Here is a 12334-nt window from a genome sequence, read left to right as displayed (position 1 = left end):
ATGTGGGGAGAGTAAGTTACCAGACATTTCACAAGCTACACACATGACTACTGCATCAAGAGACTTGTATCAAGCAGTGTCATAGCAGAGTGATGGTGAGTTTACTCCTACTTCAGACCATATCCTATTACAGCCAATTATGTATTATATTTCCCAACTCCAAAATGTAAAACAGAGAACAATAAGGACACCTAGGATAAGACCCTGCTTATCACTCTATTGTCTGTATAAATTACACACAGGAGAGCTTTTCAAATTTATCTTGCCTTTTAAGAACATCCCACCACAAAAATATTTTGCAATTAGCACTGAATTAAATCCATTGTACTTTCCTGTGACACTGATGAAGGAATTGTGTGCTATGTTTTCATGACAAACACATCATTAGTGTACATACATTTAAGCTGATTATTTCATTCAGCACAAGGGACATTAGGGTTAGAATAATACAAAAGCACAAATCACACTTGATGTTTCCCAAATACCAAGCTTGGTGTGATCTTATCAAGATTTCATCAAATGTTTTACTAAACTCAGTCACGCAAGCCTTGCTGAAGCCAGATGATCTCTTACTATCAACTAGCAGTAAATTACATTCATTTTTGAACTGAATTTCAATGAAACCCTTCCTAAAATACTTGGAAGCTAGAAGGGGGTCAACTTATAAAAATACAAAATTGCTGCTGTATTTTTCCCTAGAAATTAAATGGTGAACAGAGGAAATTCGGGTTATAAATGTTACTGATCACAAAAAAAGTGGAGATTATGATGCTAGCAATATATGGTATGATCATTAATGACGAAAAGGAATTAACTTTGATTTACCAGTTACTCCTCATTTGTATTACAAGTAGTATGCTTTTAATTACAAGACAAATAATAAGATTCCCGACTAGTGAGATAAATTGCATGCCAGTAAACAGCATAAAAATTACTGCGTGTCCTCCATATTCAAGTTACATTTTCAATCTTTTATATGTAAAATGAACAGGAGAAAGACCTAAATAAATATATTTAAAAGCGTGAATGAGCCTCTCATTCAGAGGGAGAAAGAAAATGCTGAAAAGAGGTGTTTCTGCAGCAAGCCTTTCTGAAAGACTTTATGTTAACAGTAGCATGCACTACTGATGAGTAATAAAGGTAGGAAGAAACTTGACTTGACCATACACTGAACTGCTAATTCTACACCTGAGGTATGCTGAGTGGAGGAACGCCTCTGTTCACCTGAAGATAAAATCAACATTTCTTATCAAGAGAGAAAGGGTATTTCTAAGCTCTGTAACGTGCACTCCACAGTTGGAAATCATGGCATTAATTTAGCAGAAAGTACAATTGTAAGTAAGAATCCTACTTAAAAAAAATCACCTCAGAAACTACAGAACTATACATGTAGTAGGGATACAGTTCTCTGTGGCACGTGCGAGGGCAGACCTGATTCTTACCTGTCACTGTTCGCATGCATGCCTGTAAGTAGACAGACTGGTTTTCATCACTCCTTTCACAACAGTTGAACCTTTTAGCAGAAAGGCACCTTCCCTGGTAATGCACAGCTGCGCACCCAAGGCACATGTCAGTCAGGTAAAATGACCTATTTACAATTGCTTCCAAAACCATCCGATTATGTTTACCTTGGCGTACTACACTGGGCACACCCGGCAGGGTGGGGATAGCAGCGGGCTGTGGGGTGCCCTGTTTGGGAGGAGGCCATGAACCGCCCTGGGCTGGTATCAGGAGGAGGAGGGCAGGGAACGTGAGGAGACACCAAGGAGATGCTCTTGGGGAAGACTTGTGGGGGAGAAGCATTTGGAGGCACGCAGCAGGAGACACGCTCTTGGGAGGAGGCACTTCATGCCAAAGAGGGACACCCCTGACGGACAGCGGCCTGCAGATGACCCGTGCTGGAACAGAGACACCCCTGAGGGACTGCAGCCCATGGAGGACCCATGCTGGAGCATGTACACTGAGAAGCACAGAGGAGCAGAGGATACCCAGTAGAGAGCAGCAGAAAGAAACTGTTACGCACATGACCCCAATCTCCTGCACCGCCCATTGCTCAGTCAAAAGAATTGGGATGGACTAAGTTTAACCCACAATGAAAACAAAGAAGTTGATATGAGAAAGGGGGCAGGATAGGAGCTCAGCTTAAGCTAGGCCTAGGAAAGGGGGAAAAAAAGGTGTTTAATTGTTTATGTTTTCTTTTTTCTCAATTACAGATTAGTGATTAGAAGGTTATATTAACTAGCAATGTATTAAACTAAGTATAAGTTCCCTGAGCCAAGACTGTTTTTTTCTGCAACACATCCATAATTTATTATATTTTTATGGGAGTTTCACTGTCATTCAAGTGATGAGATTCATCAAAAGGAGGGAATAAAACTGCATTATCACCTTAATTATTACCATTACTCCTCCACTGGAAGAGGTCTGATGTACAACTATTTTTAAATGTAAAGATATTCTCATGTGAAACTTATGACCTTGATAACCATAGTAAATGTTCAGGACTGCTTGCTCCTCATGATTTTTGTTTACATTATGTTGCAATTGTTTTACATTTTTACAGTTGATATAAACTTGGTAGCATGTCTTGCTTCTCAAGTATCAAAATGTATTGTACAAAGCATCACCTTATGCCAGCACTGTATTTAAACCCTTAACTGCAAATTGGAAATTTAAACTGGACATTTATTTTGAAATTGAGTGTAAAGTACGAAAAAGAAGGAAATGGCTGATTTTAAATAATATTATTAATGAGTAACTGATAGGCCACATAGCCTTTTCTATCCAAGTACACTAAATCATTCAAGTAGTGAAAATATAGCAGTCACTTTGACCCTTGCTGCAAACCACTTTTTTTTAGATTCCATTATATTATACTACTTCCTACACTACAGATCTTTCTCAGATTGATACCTCAGTAAGTTGAGACCTCAGCTTCTGTAATAATCTAATATAGAAGTTACAGCAAGTTGACAGGAAAATGGCAAGGAAATAATCAGACTATAAAGGAGGTCAGGACAGTGCAGTTTCCCTCAATACTGATTAAAACAAACAAACCAAATATTTCAGGGCATTTAGTAACCAAAATTATTTCTCTTTCAAAATGCAAAGAGTCTGATTAGACAACCACATGAAGAAAGAGATGCATAATTTACTCTTGGATAAAAATTACGTAAGAGTAAAATCATACTGGCAATTTCTAATGTCACAATTTTGCCCATATAGTCTTATCAATTACTACTTTCTTAGGGGAGATTGATGACTCCTAAAACACCAGTGACCAAACCCTCCAAAGTTAAAAGGGAGGACCTGGAAGTCCTGACCAGGAACGAGATTTTTTACTGTTTGGAAATGCTCAAAACCTTGAAACATTAGCTGAGAATCTCTTTATGGACAGCCAGTATCAGTCTATTACTTTTCTTAACATGGGATATGACTTGAAGATGATCTCATTTCTCTCTTTAGGGATTTTTCACTGTTTTGTACTAAAGTATCAGAAGATTAAATGTAGCATAACCTTAAATTGGGATACTGTTATGAAAATTGTCTGTTTCTTTATAACAAAAAAAATCCAATTCTGTATACACCCAATGGTAAGAATGGTTTGGGTTGGAAGGGGCTTTTTAAAGATCATCTAGACCAACCCCTTGCCATAAGCAGGGACATCTTTCACTAGATTGGATTGCTGTAAGCCCCATCCAACCTGACCTTGAACACTTCCAAGGATGGGGCATCCACAACTTCTCTGGGCAACCTGTTCCAGGGTCTCACCACCGTCACCGTAAAGAATTTCTTCCTTATATCCAATCTAAATCTACCCTCTTTCAGTTTAAAACCGTTACCCCTTGTCCTGTCACTACAGGCCCTGGTATAAAGTCTTTCTCCATCTTTCTTATAAGCCTCCTTTTAAGGATTAAAAGGCCACAATAAGGTCTCCCCAAGCCTTCTCTTTTCCAGGCTGAACCTAGAAAGAATGTAGAAAAAGTCTGCCCTTGTGCAACAGACTGGTTTGAAAGATTATTTTCTTGTGGGTTTTTTTTTGTTGTTAATTTGCTTAAATGTTACTAACAGTAAGAAAAAAATACTGTCAACATCTTGTCTCTCTTATTCCTTCAGAGATTAAATGTAGAAGTCAACAGGTAATGGGTTAAATCAGTAAGTATAAGTTAGTTTATCATTCTTCCCTGATGGCAGGAATACCTCTAGATGTTATGATAAAGGTAGAAATACTGACTTTAAGCCTGTAGTGACTGGGTGAGTCCTTCAATGACTATTCAACTGACATGAAAAAGGTAATTCTCTGGGGATAGATGATTCCCAGATAGTTAAATGTATTGGTAGCACTTCCACAGACATGAATAGAATGAGAGGTAGGCAGCACAGCTGGAAATGAAGGAAGCAGGCTATTCAGTATACCTGATATTGAAACAGATGGTGCAGGGGCTCGTACCCTGTGTAGGCACTCAGAACACCTCTGGGTACAAATCTTTTGGAAGGTTAAATAATAAACCCACTGTCCACAAAGAATTGGAAATTCTTAGATTTCCTATGCTCAGTGGTAGCCAAGTTCAGTTTGTTTTATCATTAGAGGAAAAGGTTTAGAGTAACTCTCACCTCAAGGTTGAGACTCACATGCTACTCAGTACAAGTCCCGTACTATGGGGGTTCCTTTCATTTGTTTTTAGCAGCAAATCTGAGCAAAAGGTAAAGATAACACATAACTTCTGGCAAAGAAAGGTGGCTGCAGGTTTCAGATGTAACCTGCTATTTGTGACTAACTACGTGAAATACAATTAGTTCTGTTCGCCTGACAACATGAGAGGGTCCATGTCTTACATATTTCTGAATTCCACACTTTCAACTTGAATTTGTAAAGCATGATACTGCTTTACAAAATACAAAGTAGATGTTTTTTCAAGCACAGCTATATAGGTATATATATAACTATATGAATTATCTAATCCAATAACCCTTTCAGTTCAGCCTAACCCAAACTTAATGATAACATTAAGTTTGAAAACAAGAAGGTAGAGAAATGATTACTCTTTTGAAGAATTAAAATACTATTTGTGTTAGCTTCTTTCAATTGCATGCATAAATATTTAACAGGCTCAACCCTTACATTTAATATTTTAAATCTTTCTCTCTTTTTATTAGCTATAGCAGAAAGAAAATCAGATTCAGGATAGAATTTAACAATAAATCTTTCTGTAACCATTTCCTAAAACTAAGATGCTATCAAAAAACTTGGTTCTAGACCTGCCATTTCTGAAGAGAAGCTTCATTTATGTGAAGTGTGGGACCAATCTGAAGTGATTCTGATATGAAGTGCTGCAGATGCTGTACATGCTTCAGCAAATAACATGCAAACAACACTGATTAAGATCATTTCAGTAATTTCAATTCTTTTTCAATGTTGATTTTCAGTATGTTATAATCCCTTTTGTAATTTATATAACCTTGCTATGATGATGAGACAGTTTCAATCATCCCCTTTTTTGAGGTCACAGAAAATTTGACAAGAAAATGTGTAGTTTTTTAGTTGTTGTTAACAGAAGGATCTACTTTGAAAGGGTCACTTTGAGATATAAATCTATGAGGTGTATGAGATCACCGATTTATTTTATTTAATTTAATGGAATCACATCTGTGGAAACAGCAAATTAAGTCATGATGAGGCCAAGCACCCTGAGGAGTCAGAGAAAAGGATGGTTATTAAGCAAGGAGCAGTTAGGAAGCAATCATGCTGCTCTCTCTTTCCGTCCATATGAGGCATTTCAGACTGGCTCTGGAGCAATTGCCTCATCCCAGTGGCTGAAGTAACCATCAGAACACTGAAGCAACTTCTGTTTAAACACTAAGATCAGGTTCACAGGTGAATCCTTTCAGTGCAGACTGGCACACTGAAATGCAGTCTTAAATTTTCATCTTTTCTTCTTGTACTGCTCTTGGACATGCACAGACAAAATAGCTTTTCACTTCTAAACCAAAAAAAACCTTTTAAGAATGACAAAACTATTGAGTGTGCTATATGTAGGTCTGATACTGATACCATTGGTATCAGCAGGAGTTTGGCAATTTAATTTCAGTGGGAAGATTAGATTGATTAAGCAATGGACATTAATAAAAACAGGCTGTTATTAGTGTGGTTTAAAATTAGCACGTAATCTGTTTCAGTGATAAATCCTGAGGAAGCCTAAGAACTTGGGTGAGCGCTCCATAATTTCAACTCCTGTATTTGTTAAAGTACAAAGAGATGTTTTTTTCTTTGTTCAGTCAGAACAGAAGATTACAGAAATAATTCTGCTGTTTTCAAAGAAATAACTAAATAAAGAGATACCCTACTCCCACATTAAATTCAATAGGAATTTGTTCTGGGAGTAAGTGTACATGTGGAGAAAGTAAAAGAGAAAGTGAAAATGCAGTATTTTATTAGGAGGAAAGATCTAGAAAGAAAACAGCATCCTTTCATTTCGACATGAATATATTTCTTTCTAATGGGTGAAGGAAGTACTGAATGAGAAGACCATCCTTTTTATAGGAAGACATTCTTTGGATTATCTTAGTTGTAGGCAGGGTCTTGATCCCAACATATGGTCCTACCCACTTCAGGCAGCCAAGCTTACAATTTTACTTCCAAACGTGATCCAAGGAAAAAGATCATAAACTAATTCCTAGATATGTTGATGCTCCCTGGCATACATTGGCTGCCTAATCCTCTTCCAACAGAGCCAAACAGTTCATAACTCTGGTTTACCTGGATACTTAAGTATAGAAAGAATTGCACTGTCAAAGCTGCACAGTGCAGTCAGGCTATACAGGAAATCTGGCTGAGAGATTCTTGAAAAAGACCCAGTTAGTTCAGAGAAGATAGGAAAATGTTGCCTTTACTGGAGTAATTTAAATCTCCAAAATAAGTAGCAAAGTATATTAAATTTTTTCACGTGTTTCAGTTATATTTACTGGAAAGTGGTACTAGCCTTGATATTTTGTAGTATTTGTTTATTTGGGAATTTCAGCCTCACGAAAGTTTATCTTACAACATGTATTTTGTTGCATCACACTCTTAATTTAAAATAGAGCAGAAAGCTCCATAGCAGACCTTGTTTCCTCCCAACCCCAGCCGCCTAATCCCTAAAGCACATAAACACTGGTCTCTTTATTCTATGGCTCTTGCATCTTTTAGACATCTCACACTTACCTGCTGATAAATAGGAGTTCAAAGCCAAGAGATGCTACTTGTCTGAGCTAGATCCTCAGTAGTTTCAAAGAAACTTGGTTCAGGCCAGTAAATTTGTATCGGATACACCAGCTGATGATCTGGTCTATAGCCGGTGAGCATGAGGCTTATACATAATTAACATCATTCAAAAGAGCCCCTACAGACTTGATTTTTCTACATCATTTTAAAGTAGGATGAGTAAGGCTGAAATTAATGGGGTGAGCACTGCTGTAAAACTGATGGCAGAAGATTACAGGAACATGAACTGTTATTTCCCTTCATTTGACCCATCTTTTTCCATTTCATCAGGCACTACAGGAAAGAGGCACAGGACCTGGTAACACCAATGTGTCATGCCAACAGTCTGGAGAGCTGCCTAAGCTGGCTAAAATTTAATGTCATCTGCTGCACTTAATGATGCACTTCAGCAGCAGCAAGATAAGGAATTGCCATATCATTCTCTACTTGACAGTGAAGAAATATGCAACAAAATTTCTAAGGTTGGAATTATTATGACTGGAAACATGTGTGTAAGCACTAAAACTGAAATATAAAACAAGGGTTAAAAGGGCTACAGGGTTAAAACCCCTGTATTGACAACATAGGACATTGTTTCCAGAACACCATTCCCAGCAGTAAAATTAAGAAATGTATTATGTCAAGACTAAAAGGCTCGCACTCGGAAACATCAAAGCACAAATGACTGTCAGTGAAGACCCTGTGTCCTAATACCATGAAGATGGCAGCAAGATTGCAGTTTATCACATATACCAGTTCTTTTCCTGTTAGCTGCTCAGGAAAACAAACTGCAAACATGTATTTCAAGCATATATGCCAAAAAAGAAAAAAAAACCCAGACAGCAGGCAAGCAATGTGGCCTAAGACCTATGGAGACTGAAGTAAGCAAGATTCTGAGCCAAATTATGACCCTAACGGCTGATAACTACTAAAGGTTATAGAGGATCTGTCCAAAGACTGGTTTGTCATTGCCAGTAAAGAGGACCCAGAGCTGTCATGAGGACTTATTGGCCAAGTCTCTTCTCCTGTATAGCACAGAAGTGATCCTGGCCAGGCCATCTGGATACACACGTCTTGTTGCTTGAATGCATAAAATTAACTTGCATAAGGGTTCTGTAAATAAGTATCACCTTCCCCTTCCATAAGATCTCACATTTAGTTTTATAGTACTAATTTCCATACATCATTATGCCGTTATTACTGATGGTGTGTGTTGAGGGGAACAGAGGGCCCGATATGCCGACCGGACCCGTCCCACAGGGAAGTCTGCTGCCTCCCTGGGGCCCGGGTCAGAGACATTACTAGGAAGCTCCCTGGTCTGGTACGGCCTTCTGACTACTACCCGCTGTCGGTTATGCAGGCTGGCAGTGATGAGGTTCCAGAGAGAAGTCCTGCAGTGATCAAAAGGGACTTCAGGGCACTGGGGCGATTGGTTGAAGGATCAGGAGCACAGGTAGTGTTTTCCTCTATCCCTACGGCGGCAGGGAAGAATACTGAAAGGAACAGGAAAACACACCTGATCAACACGTGGCTCAGGGGCTGGTGCCATCGCAGGAATTTTGGCTTTTTTGATCATGGGGAGGTTTACATGGCACCGGGCCTGCTGGTGACAGACGGAGTCCAGCTGTCTCACAAGGGAAAAAGGATCATGGCTCATGAATTGGCAGGGCTCATTGAGAGGGCTTTAAACTAGGTTCGAAGGGGGAAGGGGATAAAGCCAGGCTCACTAGAGATGAGCCTAGGGGTGGCGTGCCGATGCCAGGGGCGAAATCGATAGCCCAGCTCAAGTGCATCTACACCAATGCACGCAGCATGGGCGGCAAGCAGGAGGAGCTGGAAGCCATTGTGCAGCGGGAGAGATATGACTTAGTCGCCCTCACAGAAACATGGTGGGGTGACTCTCATGACTGGAGTGCTGCAATGGATGGCTACAGACTCTTCAGAAGGGACAGGCGAGGAAGGAGAGGCGGTGGGGTGGCCCTGTATGTTAGGGAGTGTTTTGATTGTCTAGAGCTCAACGATTGTGATGATGGTACGGTTGAGTGTTTATGGGTAAGGATGAGGGGGAAGGCCAACGAGGCAGATATCCTGCTGGGAGTCTGTTATAGACCACCCAACCAGGATGAAGGGGCGGATGAAGCGTTCTACAAGCGGCTGGCAGAAGTCTCTCAATCGCTAGCCCTTGTTCTCGTGGGGGACTTCAACTTCCCAGATGTCTGCTGGAAATACAACACGGCAGAGAGGAAACAGTCTAGGAGGTTCCTGGAGTGTGTGGAAGACAACTTCCTGACACAGCTGGTAAGTGAGCCTACCAGGGGAGGTGCCTCGCTTGACCTGCTGTTTACAAACAGAGAAGGACTGGTGGGAGATGTGGTGGTCGGAGGCCGTCTTGGGCTTAGCGACCGTGAAATGGTAGCATTCTCCATTCTTGGTGAAGTAAGGAGGGGGGCCAGCAAAACCGCAACCATGGACTTCTGGAGGGCAGACTTTGGCCTGTTCAGGACGTTGGTTGAGAGAGTCCCTTGGGAGATGGTCCTGAAGGGCAAAGGGGTCCAGGAAGGCTGGACGATCTTCAAGAAGGAAGTCTTAAAGGCGCAGGAGCAGGCTGTCCCTGTACGCCGTAAGAAGAATGGGCGGGGAAGACGACCGGCCTGGCTGAACGGGGAGCTCTTGCTGGGACTCAGGAAGAAAAGGAGAGTTTACCGCTTGTGGAAGAAGGGGCAGGCGACTCAGGAAGAGTACAGGGATCTCGTTAGGTCGTGCAGAGAGGAAATGAGAAAGGCAAAAGCCCAGCTAGAACGCAATCTGGCCGCTGTCATTAAAGACAACAAAAAATGTTTTTACAAATATATTAATGACAAGAAGAGAGCCAAGGAGAATCTCCATCCTTTATTGGATGCAAGGGGGAACATTGTCACTGAGGATGAGGAAAAGGCTGAGGTACTCAATGCCTTCTTTGCCTCAGTCTTTAACAGGCAGACCAGTTATCCTCAGGGTACTCGGCCCCCTGAGCTGGAAGACAGGGACGGTGAGCAGGATGAACCCCCCGTAATCCAAGAGGAAGCAGTCAATGACCTGCTACGCCACCTGGATGCTCACAAGTCTATGGGGCTGGATGGGATCCACCCGAGAGTGCTGAGGAGCTGGCGGAGGTGCTCGCCAAGCCGCTCTCCATCATTTATCAGCAGTCCTGGTTAACGGGGGAGGTCCCAGACGACTGGAGGCTTGCCAATGTGACGCCCATCTACAAGAAGGGCCGGAAGGAGGATCCGGGGAACTACAGGCCTGTCAGCCTGACCTCGGTGCAGGGGAAGATTATGGAGCGGTTCATCTTGAGGGCGCTCACAAGGCATGAGCGGGACAACCAGGGGATCCGGCCTAGCCAGCACGGATTCTTGAAAGGCAGGTCCTGCTTGACCAACCTGATCTCCTTCTATGACCAGGTGACCTGCCTAGTGGATGAGGGAAAGGCTGTGGATGTGGTCTACCTGGACTTCAGTAAGGCCTTTGACACCGTCTCCCACAGCATTCTCCTAGAGAAGCTGGCGGCTCACGGCTTAGACAGGTGTACTCTGCGCTGGGTCAAAAACTGGCTGGACGGCCGGGCCCAGAGAGTTGTGGTGAATGGAGTTCAATCCAGTTGGCGGCCGGTCACGAGCGGTGTTCCCCAGGGCTCAGTTTTGGGGCCGGTCTTGTTCAATATCTTTATCGATGATCTGGATGAGGGGATTGAGTGCACCCTCAGTAAGTTTGCAGACGACACCAAGTTGGGCGGGAGTGTTGATCTGCTCGAGGGTAGGAAGGCTCTGCAGAGGGACCTGGACAGGCTGGATCGATGGGCCGAGGCCAACTGTATGAGGTTCAACAAGGCCAAGTGCCAGGTCCTGCACTTCGGCCACAACAAGCCCATGCAGCGCTACAGGCTTGGGGAAGAGTGGCTGGAAAGCTGCCTGTCGGAAAAGGACCTGGGGGTGCTGGTTGACAGCCGGCTGAACATGAGCCGGCAGTGTGCCCAGGCGGCCAAGAAGGCCAATGGCATCCTGGCCTGTATCAGCAGTAGTGTGGCCAGCAGGAGTAGGGAAGTGATCGTGCCCCTGTACTCGGCACTGGTGAGGCCGCACCTCGAATACTGTGTTCAGTTTTGGGCCCCTCACTACAGGAAGGACGTTGAGGTGCTGGAGCGTGTCCAGAGAAGGGCAACAAGGCTGGTGAGGGGTCTGGAGAACAAGTCTTATGAGGAGCGGCTGAGGGAACTGGGGTTGTTTAGCCTGCAGAAAAGGAGGCTGAGGGGAGACCTCATCGCTCTCTACAACTACCTGAAAGGAGACTGTAGCGAGGTGGGGGTCGGTCTCTTCTCCCAAGTAACAAGCGATAGGACAAGAGAAAATGGCCTCAAGTTGCGCCAGGGGAGGTTTAGATTGGACGTGAGGAAAAATTTCTTTACTGAAAGAGTGGTGAAACATTGGACCAGGCTGCCCAGGGAAGTGGTGGAGTCCCCATCCCTGGAGGTATTTAAAAGACGAGCAGATGAGGCACTTAGGGACATGGTTTAGTGGACATGGTGGTGTTGGGTCAACGGTTGGACTCGATGATCTTAGAGGTCTTTTCCAACCTTAATGATTCTATGATTCTATCAATAGAGTGTAATACATTGCTGAATTTGAACATGCCTGTATTGCTGTGTATCAGGCAAAATTAAGGACAATCAGAGATCTAGCCTGTGGTAGTTCCAACCTCTGAATGATCACATTCAAGACTTTACAGCACAGTTGCGTGTTTGCACTGTAGAAACCATGCAAGACGTAAGTTAGCACTCTCAAATCAATGTAAGCTCTCTGAAAAGCAGAACCTGCTAGCATTATTTATACTCAGCTTCCTCAGAGACAAGATGACCTGACAGATGTGTAAGTTTCGCCTGAGAAAAAAAAACACTGGGAAAAAACACCTCTTAAACCACCCTTTTGTACGTTATTCATCATTGAACTACTAAAACCGTGTATGTCTCAATATATAAAAAAGCATATAACTCAATATGGGGGAGTTTGATTCTATTGGCTACACACTCATTTAAACTTATATCATTCCTATATTAGC

This window comes from Aptenodytes patagonicus, chromosome 2, assembly GCF_965638725.1.
Source record: "Aptenodytes patagonicus chromosome 2, bAptPat1.pri.cur, whole genome shotgun sequence".
In the NCBI taxonomy this organism is placed as follows: Eukaryota; Metazoa; Chordata; class Aves; order Sphenisciformes; family Spheniscidae; genus Aptenodytes; species Aptenodytes patagonicus.
The sequence above is the reverse complement of the archived record's forward strand: the minus strand, read 5'-3'. Positions refer to the sequence as shown.